Here is a 12,291-nt window from a genome sequence, read left to right on the forward strand (position 1 = left end):
TAAGCTAATGCAACTTGCAGCAAGGTTAAACGGACTTGGACAAAGTCCTTTTTTCTCACAAAGGTGAGAGGCACCAGGCCTGGTGGTGGTGGACTGGTGGGGAAGTGGGGAGGGACAGGCACTCGCGAAAGCTGAAAGCTTAGTGGAGGGCTGGTCATCACAGCCGAAAACAACTGCACGCCTCACGCCTGGTTATCATCTCCCAGTCCCTGATAAACTGGTCAGGCGATCTTTTTTTTTTTTTTAATTTTCAGGCTATTTCTCCTGTAATCGTTTTGCGCTGCATGTGCAGCTATGTACGTACAAAGCAACGGATTTGACTTGGCAGTTGGCACGAGTGTACCGGGGCGTCCTTAATCTTGTCACTCGAGCAAAAGCTGTCAGAGTGCTAATGCACTGAGCAAGTCGGCAAGTTCACAGTAGGTACCATGCTGGCCTCCCAGTTGCAACTTGCGGTAAAAGCTACGAGTAGGGCCGTAGAAAGGCCGGTGCCTTTTGCATATCGGCACGGCGTAGCAACTAGCAACGAAACCAGTGCATTGCTGCTGCCACTGCGGTCCTGGACGCGATCTGGTGGTTCTTCCTCGCAGAGACGAGGATTTGGTTGGGGGTTCACGGGCCGCATGATCGTGCGCTTTTGTAAAGTCGATTCTGAACTTGTGGACGCCGTTGGACTGTTCGTGGATTCTGGCTAGGAGCTCTTGCCACCAAGTAGCTAGGCAGCACAGGGGTTGATCGGAGGTCAATGCTAGCACGAACTGTGCCCAAGAAGGAGGATGGCAACACAACCACACCGCATGCATATCTCGTCTCCCCTGCACGGCTGCACGCGCGATGAATTACACATAGATCTAATGGTTATTAGTCAGCTAATTTTAACTGTAGTCTAGTCTAGTCTAGGGGCAAAAAAAAGGGGCTAATTTTTAGCCAAACTTACAACAAGTCGTTAGGCAACTCCAGCTAATTAGCCCGAGCTAGTGTTTTAAATAGTGGGTTATAACGGAGCTATAGCCGATTAACGAGTTGTGAAGATTGATAGTTGATGAAATCCAACAATCGATGAAAACGGTGTATCATAGCTTCGATGGTACGGTGGATGATCCGCATAACTACTACCCATCCAAGTTTTTGACTCCCAACAGGCTTCCTCCCCACGTGTCAAAGCTTAAAATGGGGTGCCCGATCATATTGCTTACTAACATCGATCTTGTGAACAAACTTTGAAACAGACGAGACTAGTGGTTTGGGTTCTGACAAAATACCATCGATGCGGAAATTGATGGTGGGGCCATACTAGAAAGCGAAATTTGGTACCACGTATGCCCTTATGCCCCTTTGACGGCGGGGTGTTTTCATTTCAGTTTAAGAGAAGTTTCACGTTAGTCTCCACATTGCCATGACGGTCACAAAGGCACAAAGACAGACTATCCATAATACCGCTGTGTATTTACCTGAACCATTGTTGTCTCATGGTCGTTTGTACCACTTGTCATCCTAGTTGATGGTAAGAAGAAGAAAAAGAACACAACGATTAATGGTACATACATGAAAAATATTATCTACAAAAAGGGTCCTAACATAAAAAAAGCTATTGTCTTTTATTTAGTAGATGTTTGATATCTTACATTTATGTACTTTTGTTATAATATGCATGATTGAATATTTATTTGTAAGGTGATGTTTTTATTTCTAATGTTTCCTTGCTTCTAAGGTTAATGATTAGCAATACTTCAAAAAAAAAACTTTTGCGTGAATAGGTTGCACTTTGGTGGTACTTCAAAAAACTTCTGTTCATGAATAGAGTAGACTTTGGTATTGGCTCGCTTGAAAGGATAAAAAATATTACACACATGAAAAATGATCATGGCAAGAAAAAGGTATCAAACATCAAACATATACTAACAATGTTATGGCAAGGAAAATATAACAAATACATTGTCGGTGCAGAAAGTGACCAACACGTAAATATTTATAGTTTTGCTGTAACGTTGTGATCAGGAGGTGGCCTAGCACTCAATGACACAGGTTTTATACTAGGCTCAGGCAACATGCCCTACAGTCCAGTTTGAGTCTGTCAGGTGACTTTATTCCTGAGCCCAGGTGCTCGAAGTTTGCTGTGGGGTTACAAACGGAAGGAAGAAAGATGGGGGTACAAAGAGGTCCGATCGGACTTTGGTCTGGAGGCCGAGAGTGATGGAGCTCCGCTATGTGCTAAGTGTTCGAGCATGTGCTCGAGATTTGAACCTAGTGGTTCTGTTGTGGTGTGTGAGTGAACTGATCGATGTAGGTGAACTGAGGGATCTATCTGTTGTGAGAGAGCGCATTCCTTTTTATAGATGAAGGGGACGACCTTATAGGCGAGAAGAGAAAAGTACGTATACTACCAAGTCTTGTTGCTCACGCCGTCAGGGTACAAGATGATGGTAGGCGGCCATAACACTGTTGTTATCAGATGTATATGGGAGGTTTCGTCGTCTTCCTCTAGGTATGGCAGACGTCGGTGCCTGTCACACTGTTGATGCCCAGAGGTATGTAGGGGGTTTTACCATGTTCGTCTGGTATGGCAAATGTCGCCGCCCGCAACACTGTTGGTGTCTAGAGGCATGTGGGGGGGGGGGAGCCCTACCGTGTTTATGTGGTATGGGAGTTGATGGCGCCCATAATACTGTAGGAAAAATGTCGGCGCCCATAACACTGCTTGGGTTCTGACATGCCAGGAAGGTTGCAGGGTACTGTCCTGCAGGTGTACAGGGTACGGTCCTTGGTATTGCGGTTGACTTGAGTGCCCTGCCTTACTTGCTCCATCCGTTTCTTGGTCCTCACCGAGCGGACGTCCCCGATCGGTTGGTCCTAGTTGGCTCTAATTGCGCCAGTCGGAGAAGAGCTGTAAACAAAGGTTCGGCGCATCCCCGGTCGGAGACGCAGGTCGGAGTCGGAAGCGGTGTTTGGCCAGGCCTTCTGGTCGTTGATGCCGTCCGGAGGCGGGCTGGAGCCGGAAGCGAGCGTTGTTCCTCCTTAGTGAGGCCTTTCGGTCGGAGAGGTGGGCCGGAGTCGGAAGCTGGGCGTCGTTCGTCCTCGGCCAGACATCCCGGTCGAAGATTGGATCGCCCTTCTGGCCTGTCGTTTTAGGTATTTGGGCCAGCCTAGGAGTTGCGCGTCGTTCGCAACGTTATCTGCTGGGCCGAGCCTTTTGTTGGAAAGTCAGTCCATGAGAGACCCCGGGTTTATGAACCCGACACAAATATAAAAATGTTATATCATGCACCAGTAGAAGAAGCTAGCTTTAGTACCAGTAGAAGAAGCTAGCTTTAGTGCCGATTCCTAACTCCCTTTAGTCCCGGTTTCCCAGAACTAAGACTAGGATTAGCAATCCGGGACTAAAGGTGTGGCGGTGGAAGATTTGAACTCAAGATCTTCCACTTTAGCCCTTGTGCGCGTTGCAATCTCAACTCCCACCACACATCTGACTTAGATAAGATACTCTTTTTCTTTTAAATTCACTCTGGAGGCACCTTTACTCCGGATCTGAGACACAAACCGAGATTAAAGGTACATTTAGTCTGGGTTCGTGTCTCATACCAAGACTAAAAGTCATACTTTTAATCCGGGTTCGTGTTTCAAACCGGGACTGAAGCTTCTAACACTGACACTTCTCGATAACCGTTACAAACCAGGACTAAAGGGTGGAATTAGTCCTAGCATTACGAATTATGACTAAAGGTCCCGTACCTTTTTTTAGTCTCGGTTTAGAATTTGAAATTGAGACTAAATGTTTTTTTTTTTGCCATCGACGGAAAGTCGTTTATCTGGTGATTGAATTCTGCGTACATTTTGTCCGTAACAACGCACAGTACAGTCGACTAATAGTGTTGCAGTAAACCAAGCTACGTGTTCCTGCTATTTGCGAGAACAACCTTGCTGGTTTTCATGAAGCGAACGATTTTTTTTTTAAACCAGCGAACGATTTTTTGGTTTCGCACAAAAATGAGTTTTTTTTTGCGACATAGTTTCTTTTTGTCTTGTCGGGCCGGACGGGTTGGACCGTTTACACGTTCAGGCGTGTCTAGGCCCGTGGGAAACAATTGCGCGTCCATTGATGAGCCCTGCATAGATGCATTGGCCCCGGCCGGCCCGCTAAACTAAGGGAAACCCATCTCCGGAACCGCTGGCCTGACAAATCTCGTTTGCCGTAGCCCAAGGCACTGCCAGTTATCAAACCGGGGGAGCCCGCTGGCCTGCGACCGGACCCGCCCGGATGCCGCCGTACGCGCGTACGCCGCATCAGTTCGTCCAGGGATCAGGCCCAAAATCGCACGAGAGAACTTCACCACAGCAAGCAACCTCCCTTCTCTCCCCACACGCGCACGGCCGCACCGCACAAGGGACCGTCCCCGCGACGGTCCAAACTCCAGAGAGGAGTCCAGAACCCGACGCCGCTGGCGTTCGGGTGCCGCCCTTCCCCGCCGTATCCGCTTCAGCCTCGTACGCGACCGTACGACGCGGCCACGTTCGCCGCCTCAAACTGTGGGGGCTGTGGCGCTAGGGTTCCACCATGGACGGCGGCGAGGATCGGACGTTCAAGGCGAACTTCACCGGCGAGGGGGTGACGATGCTGCAGGACCGCGTCAAGGAGAAGCTCAGGGAGCTCATGGGCGACTACTCCGACGACACCCTTGCCGTGAGCGCCCCCTCCTTCCCTCTCCCACTCCCATACCGCGGCGCGATACCCGATCCGTTGCTAAAACCCTAGCGTCGCACATGCCCATCTGTGGAATGCGGTTCCGTAGCGGGCGGCGGGCGGCGCGCGCGCGGCTCTCTGGATTTTGCGGAATCTCGTTTCGAATCGGACATTGGGTATTGCTTTCCTTTAGGATCGTATAGGCTGTGGGCATGTTATGGGGTTTAGCGTGGTTCATATGCTCTGGAGATTGGAGGCACACGATCCCCCACCCCACGTTTTAGATATTGGTTGGATTGTGTAGTGGGGATAGCTGACATTTGGCTGCCCATGCAATCAGCTACACAGTGATTTTGAAGGAAGTGTGTTTGGATTGTTGTGCACCTTTTAGCACCTCTCGCGTGTCCGGAGTGGAGGTTAAAGTACCTGGTTGCTTTCTTTCAGTTTTCAATAGTGTGATGGACATATTGTTGGTATTAGGGTTGTTCTTTTCTTGCTGTAGCAAATCCATAACCCATTATTATTGATTATCTATCTAAATATTGTTGTTGCTCAGGAGTATGTTGTAGTGTTGCTAAGAAATGGAAGACGCAAGGATGAGGCTGCCAAGGAGCTACAGGTTTTTTTAGGCGATGACAATGATGCATTTGTATCCTGGTTATCTTCGTTCACCTGAACCTTTCCTGTTTCATTTCCTTTTCATGTACCATGCATTTCCTCTGACAACACCATGAATTTATGTACAATCTTGCAGGTTATGGGATCATCTGTCCTCAAATTTGCACCTATATGTTCAGCCTAAAGCTGGCTCTTCTAAAGATGATGCTAGAAGCACTCGCAGTGCTGCCAGAGGATTGCCTGTTCACAGTGTGACAAGCAGCATACTAGTGAATCATGAACCTGAAGCTGAAACCCAGAAGACAGCGGTAATCCATCAAAAAAGGGATTGGGGTAATCAAAAAAGAGATTGGGGATCAATTGGTCAAGGTCAATCAGAAGCAGTTCCTCTTAGAAGCGTTGTAGCCAATGTTTCTCACTGCAGAGGAAAAAGATTTTCATGAATCACATGCAGATGAAAGGGCTTTTCATAAATCACATTCTGTAAGACGAACCCGCTCTCCTGACATGCGTAACCACAGAAAGAGGAGCAGAGACGCAGATGCGCGGTCTACCAAGGTTTCTAATCCTCTTTAGTACATGCTTTTTATTTTGCATATCTGAGCAACATTCACAGCATCTCCCATTTCTTCGTTTTGTATATGCATTTGCTAATTGTCTTTCATAACAGATGGTCTCATATGAAAACATATGAATATGCCTAGCTTTATGTCTCTTACTCTATTATAGTCTTCAAAATATGCTAAATTCTTATAGTGCAATAGATTTCTATTTCTGTGTCAATATTACTGCCTACATATGGAACAGAGTGCATTTCCCTGTTTACACCACATGTAGTCTGTTTGGGTTTTATAACTAGAACATAATGTTCTCATCTCTGGTGAAGCCATAAATAAAACCTTGGGGGTAACTTATATAAGTCATTGCATTCTGTTAAGTGGCAGTAGCATTATCTGCATTTGCCCTTTCTGTGTGTCTGCCCCAATATAATTTGAATGTTCCACTGTATTGCTTTTCATGATTGTTAGTATGGTATTCTAAAAAAATTGTAGTTTGTCCCAATAATGGAAATCCTATAACCTGATTATAACATACACACCAGATTGTGCAAGTCGAAAGGAAAGGGTGAAAGCTCATCACATTGTCCTAATAAAGGCAGTACATGATCAGGTTTCAAACTCCAAGCTACAGGTTTTAGGTCCTACTAGCAAGAAGATAACAGCTACCAATAATGATATGCATCCTCTGTTCCATTTTATAGCATGTGCTTTCTCTAGTCACAAATAAGTGATGTTTTGGGTTGTCTTAAGTCAGCTGTTTCAATCTTTGGTTGTGTTCTACTTTTTATGGGTTGAGTTTGGATAGTTAAAAATGATATGAGTAGATTTGTCTTGAAATGTAGTTTCGTAAGATTACTCTTTTACTCTGTTTTATGATTATCTTATGATAAAATGTACTAGTGAAAGTTGAGTTTTGAAGATTGTGGGAATGTCCAAAAATCACTTATTTGTGTCTGGACTCTGGAGGGAGTATTTTGGAACCCTCTATCTAAACTATGCAAGTAGAAGCTTAACATCCTCTACATTTGAATCTAGATTGATGTCAAAACTGACTGTTACCACAAATGGGTAATTCTGCCATTTGGTCACGTAGAAATTGATTCCATGTCGATATGCAGTCATGTGGGGGTTAGGTGTTCATAAGAGGTGAGGATAATCTGTGAATCAAATATTTATATATTCGAGAAATCTACAAAAGAGTGATTGACTATAGTGCTTGGCCAATTTTAAGAAAAATATGGTTCAATGGTTGTGTGCTTTATTATCTTCTTTATTTCTCACTCTGTTTTAAATTACGTGATGTTTAGGACAAGCTAATTACTTTATTTTTTTTATGGACTAATTAGCTTGTCCACAACTACATATATTTTAAAAGCTCTGTAAGTTCTCTCAATGGAAGTAACTTCCTTTTCCGCCCAGCCCTTTTTCTTTGTTGTTTGTGATGATGTTTTAATTTCTTTTGAAATATGGTTGTGTGCTTTATCTTGTTTATTTTGTTTGTGATAATGTTTTAATGTCTTTCGAAATATGGTTGTGTGCTTTATCTTGTTTATTATTATACCATTACTGATGTGATCTATGAACTGCTGTAAGATCTCAATGGAAGTAACTTCCTTATTTCCCCTGCCCTTTCCTTGTTCTTTTTTTAATAATATTTTTTTACACTTTTCCAGAGGGCATCTCATCCAGTTGTTGGTGCACCACGTCGGCTTCTTCAGTTTGCTGTTCGTGATGCTGTCAGAACTGTGCAGCCAGTTACTTCTAGTTCAGAACCAGCTTCCAAGCGACTTCGTTCTGTAGTGTCTACATTGGCATCAGATTCCACATTTGATATTACTCATATTAGGTTACAGAAAACAAATTCAGATTTGAGAATACCAGGTGCCACAGCAGCACTAAGAGCTGCAGCTGAGGCTGCTGAAGATGCTCTCAAGGATAGCTTTTCTGAAAGTGTTTTTAGTAGATTGGGCAGAATGCCTACAATAAATTCTACTGAACAATCACCTGCTCGTAGAGAACAAGATCTTGAAGGCAAAGAATATGAGAATATAGATAACATACAAGCAGAAAATCAAGTTGAATTTTATGAAAGAAATCAACATGGTGGCAGCAATGTTTACATGCGTGATCGGAGAACAGAAGAAGCTACAGGTTCTATTCCCAATATTGATGAGTATGATCACAAAAGTGCAGTTAGGTGTAATGGACTGGGTTCTCGCCGAAGTGCATTGCCTGCTAGTGGAGGTAAAGAGTCATTAGTACTGGGGTATGTAAGAGGAGCTTCTGAAGTAAGAAGCAGAAGATTGATAGCTCAGGGGCCACAAGCTGGTTCAGGACGAAGACCATCTGAAAAGATCCTAAATGTTTCTGGTAACACTAACACACAGAAGCTTCCAACTCATGCAACTAGGGATGCCATTGCATTTGACCCTCAAGTGCCAATGGAGAAGGTTGCTGATGCAAGGAAATCACGTGTGAAGATTGCACATGCTAATGATATGTCCATGATGACTGATAAGTCCAAAGTAAGTTTTTTTATCTGTATTTTCTAATGTCTTCTATTCCTACAAATTATATATGTGATTTACTGTAAAATTAGCAACTATTCCATTTCATCATATGTTCAGTGCTTAGAGGTGTTGTCATCCCTAAATTTAAATATTTAAAGTTGAGTAAAATGCACCACAGTACAAGACTAGCAAAGTAGCGAGGTGGGTAAACTTATATAACTTGAAATATGCTCAAATTTGTAAGGAAATTTCTTTAAATTATGCATGATAGGTCAAAATCGGAAACCATGTCATGTCTGCGATGCACGTAGCACTAATTTGCCAGCCACTACATTTACACCATCTTCCTCTGGAATTTAACGTACGAAACACAGATAATCAGAACAATGATATGCAAGATTCTATCTAGCACCATGAGCAAAACATTCAAATCATCTGTCTAACTAGCTAGAGAATTATAACAAGAGTGGAACAAAGCTAGGCATATACCCAAGTTGGGTACCCCAGCCAGTGCATGCTCCTTTTTTTTGTCAGATTTTTTACCTACACGAACCATATAAACAGGTTAAAGGAAGTTACCCACCACATGTACCCACCTCATAAGTTGTACCTGTGGTGTCATTTACTCTTTAATGTTTCAAGTCAATGCATCCAGACCAGCATACCATGCCATGCCAATTTACACAAAAATCATCAAAACACCAAGCAGAGAGTCCAAAATTCAACTCATGGAACTCGTTAAGTCAGTTGTTAAAGTATGTTGAGGTCAGTAGTCAGTAATTCTCATCAGTTTGTCGGACTGCAATACACTTGCATCTGGCAAGGACTGCATCAAAATTTTGAACTATAGCCCTGTATCTTATTCATGCTCTTCTTTCATTTTTACTGTCTATAAATGTTCATTTTGTGATGCTGCGTTTTATTTTCTGAGGTGATTTGTGCTTCATTGATTCTATTTTTTAAAATATAATCCAGGATTTGATACAGCCAAGTTCAATGCTGGAAGCACAGAAGGCTTCATCAGGTGGTATGTAAAACTGCTTGCTTTATGAGTGATAACTGATTTAGTTGGTTTACTTTGGGTAGATATGTTTGGAAAACAGTCCTTTTATACCTTTTTTTTTTGCCTATGATGGCAGTGCTTTGATTCGTGTTTCCTGTTGTGCTTGATATCAATTAAAAAAAATCTAGTAGGAATTTGGAAGGGCTAGTTACGAGTTATACAATACCATAGGAAAACTACTATTAATTGACTTTTAGTGATATTGGTCTTTGAGACCTTATCAGTTTTCCTGCAATTTGTTTTGATAGGCACTTGTTTTTTTCTTTTCATAAACACTCTTTTTGTATACTAGATGATGTAAAAATTTGCAGATATTTGGCATCTGCTTAATATTCTGGTGCATTAGGCTTTGACATGAGGACCAAAAAATATATTTTTTTCCTTTAAAAGGTCGCTATTGTAACATCACTTGACCCATCCATCTTTTCAACCCTGTTAAACTACTACATTTTTCATGTTGTTTCTTTGCTTTTCAATCCCCCGTTTATGATTAAGGAAGTTTTTGTTCTTTTTTCCCTTTAGCTGCTGGATCAAATACTACAGGTCAACCTGAAGGTGGCCCTGATTCTAGAACTGTCTTTGTTAGCAATGTAAGTGTTCCTCTGCTTTTCCCCTTATGTTCATATAGCTGAAGACTTGGATTTTACTAGTTGTTTTTCTGTTTCTTTTAGGTACATTTTGGTGCATCAAAAGATGCTCTTTCTCGTCACTTCAATAAGTTTGGAGCGGTCTTAAAGACCCATATTGTGACTGATGGTGCCACTGGTCAGTCAACTGGGTATGAATTCTAAGTCTTATATGTAATTCTGAAAAAAAGTATAGCTTTTGTTAGATTATATTCTCAGTTTTTTCCCTCTCCTTTTGATTGATCAGCTCAGCGTATATTGAGTTTTTGCACAAAGAATCAGCAGAGCAGGCGTTAACCCTGAACGGGACATCATTTATGTCACGCATTTTGAAGGTAATATTACCTTGGCCTAACTTCTTTGTAATTGTATAGTAAGGGCCTGTTTGGATCCCATGAATTGAAACCAATATCTTCTAGAAAGTGCTTTCCATTTCACTATTAGATTACTTTCCAATTCCTCTCAATTCTTGGGAACCAAATATGGCCTAAGGTTTTTTGTAGGGACTTTTATGGATTGCTACACGTACATGGCCTAGCTGCTTTGTCAAGATTTTGCTAGTACTTTCTACGGTTGAAGATATTATCATGTCTAGGGATGTCATTAGTTGAGTTGCTTCAAGCGCACGCACATTTAATTTTGAGTTGTGTATTGTGTTTTCTATTATTCATGAGATGGTAGCACAAAAATGTGCCAGTAGCATTTATTACCTTTTCATATATTGGTAAAATTATGACGAGAAGTTATACTCAGGCAGTATATCCTCTCGATTTTGTGCTTTTGAGTATTCTTTCTGATCTATTCTCAGCATCTAGATCTTAGAAGTACTCCAATCATTTTTGACACAGGTCGTTCGGAAAAGCTTCAATGAAGCAACCCAATTGCCTGGCCTGGCCCGTGCTTCTTGGGGATCACCATTTGCTTCAAGGCTCATTAGAACTGCATACCCAAGGCCGACGTTTCCTGGTGCAATCCGTGGACGACTGCCACTCAGGGGTGTTGCCCGGAGTTTACAGTGGAAGCGCGGTGCTGCTGATTCCACAGATGCTGGAAAGCCTAGTCAAACTGCACCTGCAGCTCCTGGCAATCAGTCGGTCACCCCGACCACACGAAGCTTCACCTACACACGCACGGAGCCAAAACCAAATGACGGTGCGATGGCATGACTGCTCAGCTGCAGCATGCCGCAGCTCCTGATGAATCTCGCAGAAAGAGCTCGTGATTGATGACTGTTTCCTAGTTCATTCAGCTGCTTTTGGTAAATATTTAAGTAGCTGCAGATGTTAGTTTGTAGCAGGCTGGTTTTGTGGACCACAACCTTTGAGCAATATTCTGTGAGAGGTTTTCTGTGCTGTTTTTTCACCATCGGCACACATGCTGTGCTGGCTGACTGTTGGGAGTTCGCGGATGGAGAGTAAAATATATAAGTAGTAGTAAAGGAAGAGGACGAACGCGATAGGAACGTTGCAACATTTGTTATTATTTATTGATGGATTATTTAGCCTCCACGGTTTCCTTGTCAAGTGGTGTGTGTGATCTGTGATCATATCCAAACCCATAGTTTCAGTAACGAGCTTCTACTTGTTTCTACACTGTTCTTGTCTCAGTTTTGTAAATGGAGACCTCTACCTGTGAGGTTTGGTTGTCTACTGCACGTCTGCACATCAGCAAATGTTTGTGCGTGTTTCTACTCAAATGCTTTTTTTAGCAGCCTGTCTTGTGTAGAAAACTGGAGCCCTGTCTATCCTGGCCTCCTGGGTGTCTGCCGTACATGTTTTCTCCGGAGAGAAGTGCATTTTATCTTGGAATCAGCGGAAGTCACGGGTGGCTAAAATTCAAGTACTGTTCGCATTGACCTTTGAGCCATGAAAGTCAGGTGACTGGAGAACCGGAAGACGAGGACATCAGCGCTGTTGGCTGTGGCAGCCCCCTCATCTATTACTGTCGCCCTGCGTATCTGCTTGCTGATTTTGTCTGGCTAGTATTTCTTTAATTTGTGGATGGATGGAGCAAAAACAATCCCCGTGACATTAGCCGCTGGTGCTGAGGATTAAAATATCAATCACGGCGGTTGTTCTACTGATTGTTGCTGGGTGCATTTGTCTGGTTTACTCTTCACTATGATTGTACGGTAATTTTCATTGCTGCCAGTCCAGGATGAAGACAGGAAGTTGGGTTAGTACTACTTGGAAAGCTATCCCATCCGATGTTCCCAGCAAAGCATATCTTTTTTTCA

The 12,291-nt window shown here is 43.1% G+C and overlaps 1 pseudogene; it reads left to right on the plus strand.

Moving 5' to 3' along the window:
* The first annotated feature begins 4,328 nt into the window (after window positions 1–4,328).
* LOC136497029 (uncharacterized) lies at window positions 4,329–11,625 on the plus strand (annotated as a pseudogene).
* The last annotated feature ends 666 nt before the right edge of the window (window positions 11,626–12,291 follow it).

This window comes from Miscanthus floridulus, chromosome 12 (assembly GCF_019320115.1).
Source record: "Miscanthus floridulus cultivar M001 chromosome 12, ASM1932011v1, whole genome shotgun sequence".
In the NCBI taxonomy this organism is placed as follows: domain Eukaryota; kingdom Viridiplantae; phylum Streptophyta; class Magnoliopsida; order Poales; family Poaceae; genus Miscanthus; species Miscanthus floridulus.